Below are 6000 nucleotides of genomic sequence, written 5' to 3' on the forward strand. Positions count from 1 at the left end.
CATAGTTTCAAATAGCGGGCTATGCCTCCTAGCAGCGGACCTCTCCAAACGCTATAGGGTGATATTTACTACAGTGGACTCAATTGCAATCCTCTTGTATGGGTTTAGAGTCCTACCTGCGATATGACTTAATTGCATTTCTCTTGTATGGTTTCGAGTCATATATGCAAAAAAAGAAGGGCCATGTTGTATTTTTTTTCTTCCTAGGTCCTCTATGGTCTATGCAACGATGTGTTAATTTTGATGTGAATTTTATGGTTCGAGCCATTTTGATTTCTCATACTACTATGTAACTAGTTTGCATAAGAAATATTGTGGAACGATATGTTCGTGTTGCTACTATAACATATTTTTTCCAAGCATTTTCCAACAATCATAAATGGGATTTTGTAAACCAGGTGCACCAAATGGTTGGATGCACATGATACCTTTCCCCGATGCGACCTACCCTGCCTACCTATTCCGGCCGCGATTCTGATTGGGCCACTTTTGATTAAGCGTAAGTTACATCCAAGTTGATCTGGCTGCCGCAAAGTAGAAGGGAGCATGTTGTCAGCGAACGTATTTCCTCCCCTAAACATTAGGGTGTTTGGTTCAGGTTTGTTGAGATTGAAAGGTGTTGAGTGGAATGAAATCCGCAAGTCCTCCCATTACCATGGGGAAAGGATTAACCTAACATGGCCTTGGTGAGTTAAAGAACACACTGGATGCCGGCATAGCTGACAAAGGACTTGTGCTTGATCATTTCTAGTTCAGATGATCCTCCGTGGACCACCTCCACACCAGTGAGCACAGCCGCCCTGTTGCTGGGATTGCCCTGGGCATCTTGCTCCCCGGTGTCAAATTTTCCGAAGATGCAAAACCTGCCGGCTCCAAGGTACAGCAGGCTACGGCTTATCTGCACCCATCCATCGGGATTGTCAAGGATTTGCCAGTTATGCAGCAAGTTGGGAGCCCTGCCAAGGTTGGAGAGGTCCAATGCGCACAAGCTGTTGGCGTTTTTGCCGGCCATGCCGAACCAGAGGTTGCGAAGCTCAGGGACATGCTCAGCCCGTCCATGGAATGGCAGGGTCCAGCGGCCAGCCTTTTCCCAGGTGCAGCTAACGGTGTCGAAGCAGTAGGTGCCGATGAGCCCAGCGGAGGACACGCAGATAGTCGAGCCATCACCCAGCAGCATGTAGGACTGGATGGCCGTGCACTCATAGGCTGCGTCGTTGACGTAGGGCGGCGGCGGGAGCCGGTGCCACTCCCAGCATTTCTTGCCATAGATGAGGGCTTCGAAGTTGAAAGCATTGTGGGGAGCCGGGAACCTGTCCATGACGTACAAGGCCTGACCGGAGGTCTCCGCATGAGCGATGGAGAAGGAGACGGGGCTGTCACCCTTGGGTTCGTTGAGGCCGGCAACGGGCTGGACGGAGCAGCTGCCGGCGTCGCAGAGGACGGTGTTGCCTGCCGAGTCCATGGAGAGGATCTTACCATCGCCGCCGCCGCCTCGTCCGTAGAAGGGCAAAAAGTCGAGCCTTGGGCCGTCTACGCGGTACGCTTCGAATTTGAGCCTGGGCGGTGGCATCTTCGGAGCAACCGCTGGTGATGGCGGCGGCGTATTCTCCTCCGTGGGTTGCGCTGCTGCTGGCGCCCGTGCTTCCGCCGTGGATGGGTAGAAGAGATGCTCCCCGGGCTTGATGCGGCTCACCGTGTACAGGCTGCCACTGCTGGATCTCCGCATCACCACATTCAAGAACCGCCGCGCCTTCATTTTAATTCTACCCACTCCTACAAAACGGAGATCAGGAATTAGAGTAGATCATAGTATTTGATCTTCCCCTGACGTTACAGAAGAGATTCTTCCACAATATCTACAGAAACAAATAATGAAAACACGCCAAATGGTGAAGAGAAAGATCGAGTAATGCCTGCGACAGGACTTATTCCTTGGGCTGATCGAAGCTGGCGCTGCCGGACGAGGAGTGGCGGCGGCGGCGCGAGGAGATCGGGATGAGGTGTGCGATCTAGGTCTAGCCGTCATGCCCTTTCTTCTCTTCTTGTTATTTATCTTTTTTATTTTTATGAGACCCTTTTTTATGAGGTGATTATTATTTTTGTAGCTTTTTTAGGGTTATTATTTTTTAGCTTTTTTTAGAATCATTTTTTTAAATAGCTTTTTTAGGGACGAAAAACTTTGTTCATTCATCGAAAACCACAGTTTGTGGGATACAAGGAGGATTATGGGGATGATCAAGCCACACGTGGCTCCCCTGAGCTAAAGAAAGCGAAAATTTAGCTAAACTATGAGCATCTTCGTTCGACCGGCACCCTTCAAAGACGATGTTGCAATTGAAGCCCAAGACTCTTGATTTCATTTCTGAGATAACCATGCGGTAAGGACCCTTGTTGTTGCTGGATGTCTTGCACCACTTGCTTTGCATCAGATGCCACAATAAAATTTTGAACAGCTAAGTCCTCGGCAAGTGCTAAAGCTTCCTGTCATGCCATGCATTCAAGAACCGAAGAATCCTGCATCCCTTCAACCACCAATGCTTAACTCCCCAAGTAATTGCCTTGCTCGTCGCGACATACATCCACTGTCGCCCCTCTCCTGTGGCGTTTGGATACTCCCGCATCAACATGGATTTTAGCAAATCCTGCCGGCAGGGCCTTTGGTCTTACACTGCCTGATGGTTGTGTTGTGTGTTGTCGTTCTAGACATTCCTTGTTGCTCCTCCTCTAGTATTTCCAGGTCCGCTAGATAGCGATTGATGAAAGCATGGGTCAGATGGGGGCTCTAGAAAATGCCCTCGTGGATGGCTTTTCTCCTCGCCATCCACGTCGCCCAGAGTGTTACTGCCAATTTCACAAAAGCATGATGAGATAGCGAGTCACTAGTAGAAAAAGGCCTATTAGTCTTGGTTCTGGAACCGAGACTAAAGGGTCGGTACTAAAGGCCCCTCCCTTTAGTTCCGGTTTTGTTACGAACCGGGACTAAAGGCCCTCCACGTGGCCGCTGTCTGGAACACCAACCGGGACTAAAGGAAATTTTACGAAATTTCAAATTTTTGAATTTTATTTTTATTTTTTTCGAATCATTTAACTTCCCGACCAGTCACCCATCCTCTCACTACTCCAGCCCAAGCACGCTTAACTTTCGGGTTCTATTCCCCCTCGTTTCCAAGTCTGCACTTGTTGTTTTCCTGACAATAGTAAGATGTCAATCCTATTAACCCTCAGGAGTTTAGTTTGAGCATGAAGTCACATGTTTCACTGTTTGAGTTTGAAACTATTATTCTAAAAAACAATAATTATTTAATAACACTAATATTTCGTGAATAAATAGTTTGACCATAGTTTGACCAGATTTGACCAAAATTCAAAAAATGAAATAATTATTTAGTAACACTAATATTCTTGAATAATTATTTAATAACACTAATACTTCTTGAATAAGTAGTTTGACCATAGTTTGACCTGATTTAACCAAAATTCAAAAAAAAAATGAAATTTGAGCATATCCTTTTTTCCTTTAAGAATTTGAGAATTCTAAAAATTTGCAAACATGCCGTAGGCTGTCAAAGTCGGGTGCGGATTTTCGTGCTGAATATTTGGCTATATTATACGTTTTTTCCGACATCGTATGCAAAAGTTATAGTTGTTTTACTTTTTTATAACACTTTTTTGCAAAACATGTCCAAATTTAAGTTTTTTAATTTTTCTAACTAGTAGATGTAGTAATATAACTACATCTTGAAGGATTTTATTTTTTGAAGTTTTTATCATTTTCTTTTGTTTTTTTCAAAACTGAAATGACGATACACGAGGGGGGGTAGAGTTAGAGATACGAACCGGGACTAAAGCGTGCGATGCCCTTTAGTCCCGGTTCGTGTCTCAAACCGGGACTGAAGGGCCCATTTGAACCGGGACTAATGCTCACGTTAGTCCCGGTTCGTAATGCAACCGGGACTAATGTGTATATTGCGTTGTGACCAAAGCTCATTTTTCTACTAGTGAGTGTATCAGCGAGAAGAACCATTGTTTAGCACTTGGTTCACTCGATTCCCGCGGCTGATCCGCTAGCTCCCCATCCGCCAGTGCCTAGATACATCTTAACATGGAGCAGTCCAGGAGGGAGTGCCTCCAAGAGTCATGTGCGTCACACAAACCGCATGTACTTGATGTGGCCATGTTTCGATGCTCCCTGACATCCTCAGTGGCTGTGTGAGGTGCATGGATAACCCACAGGATGACTAGGCCATATTACCATAGGCCCACATAGTTCTGGCCCTAGTATCTCGAAAGTACACAAAAAACGAAATCACTAATTAAGGAGCACTCTGCAAATGTCACTCTCACCTCCTGAGGTTATGACAAGTGGTGTACTGAATGTGTGTCTTGTCGCAACTTTTTTACATAGATCTGCTAATTCAAAACATTTTATCTCTTAAACTATGCGTCCAAATTTCGTATCATTTTCTCTGTTGGATACCTCGCGTCGAGATCTTCAAAATTAAATCTCATGTTGATAGGTTTTTATGAACTTTTTTTCATGAAAAAAGCAGGATGAGAAACCGACCCGGGAGCACTTTTTTCCTTTCCGGAAGAGGCATGAATGTGCCTCCACGAGAAGTAAATTCGCACCTCTTTCTAAAGGAAAAAATGTGTCCTTTTTTGTTTCCGAGAGGCACGACTATGCCTCTTGCGAAAGTAAAAAACGTGTTTTTCTTTGTTTCGCAGAAGCAAGTCCGTGCCTCTCACTGGAGGAAAAAAATGTGTATTTTTTCGTTTCCGACTGTGCCTCTCACGGAAGCAAATCCGTATCTCTCGCGAAAGAAAAAAAACATTTTTCAAATCCGTGCCTCTCACGGGGAAAGAAAGAAAAGTGTTTTTTCTGTTTCCGAGAAGCACCTCTCGTAGAAGCAAATCCATGTCTCTTACAGAAGCAAATCCGTGCCTCTCACGGAAGGAAAAAAACATGTTTTTTTCATTATTGAGAGGCACGACTGTGCCTCGCGCGGAAGGAGGAAAACATGTTTTTGTGGCAAAAAAATAGAAACTATTTTTTGTCCAAAACCTAAGAATGGCCGAGAGAAAACCGAAAAAATTCATCTGAAAAGACAAAAACACGTGCGAACCTAGAGTGCGACACATGGCGACGGTTAAGAGTGGCTGGTGCACTCTCAGCCCACCCAGATGACCTTTGAAGGGCTCCTGAAAGAATACTCTTTTGTTAGTTGCTCTCCCAAAACAGCAGGTATTCCTAGGAGGCCACTATGTGTCGCCTGTAGCTACCCATAGCGTAGCATAGCTAGCTCGAAGAGTCCTCGGAAAAGCGTGTGTAGATCATTGATGTACGTTTTCTTAATTCATTTTTTTCTTACATTTGTTCAGATTTTTTAAAACATTCTAAACAAGTAAATTTGGGCATCTAAAAATACTGAGAAAAATAAAAATCGTGAATTTGAAAAATGTTAAATGCAATGTAAAAAGATTTTTAGCATAATTTTAAAAATGTTGACACATTCAAAAAAATGTTGTTACAATTAACGAGTGTCGTGGGTGTTAATTTATTTAAGACATATACAAAAAATGATAAAACAAAGCTTATTTGAAAAATTGTTACTCATGTATTTTAAAAAATGTTAAACATGCATAAAAAATGGTTCGTATGTATACAAAAATTTAGACATCGAAACATATATACTGAAAAAATGTTAATCATGTACTTACAAAATGTTAAATGATTATAAGAAAGATGTCGCTTATATATATGAGAAATGTATAATCTGTATGAAATAAAAGTAGGCATCAAAACCTATATCTGAATAAATGAAATCATGTATTTGAAAAATGGTAAACGTGTATATGAAGAAAAAAAAACTTATCTATATGGAAAATCTAGAATCTGTATGACAAAAAAGTAGACATCAAGGCATATATTTGAAAAAAAAAGTTAATCATGTATTTGAAGAATGTTAAATGTGTATAAGTAAAATATATATTATACATATT

The sequence above is a fragment of the Triticum dicoccoides genome, chromosome 2A (genome assembly GCF_002162155.2).
Source record: "Triticum dicoccoides isolate Atlit2015 ecotype Zavitan chromosome 2A, WEW_v2.0, whole genome shotgun sequence".
In the NCBI taxonomy this organism is placed as follows: Eukaryota; Viridiplantae; Streptophyta; class Magnoliopsida; order Poales; family Poaceae; genus Triticum; species Triticum dicoccoides.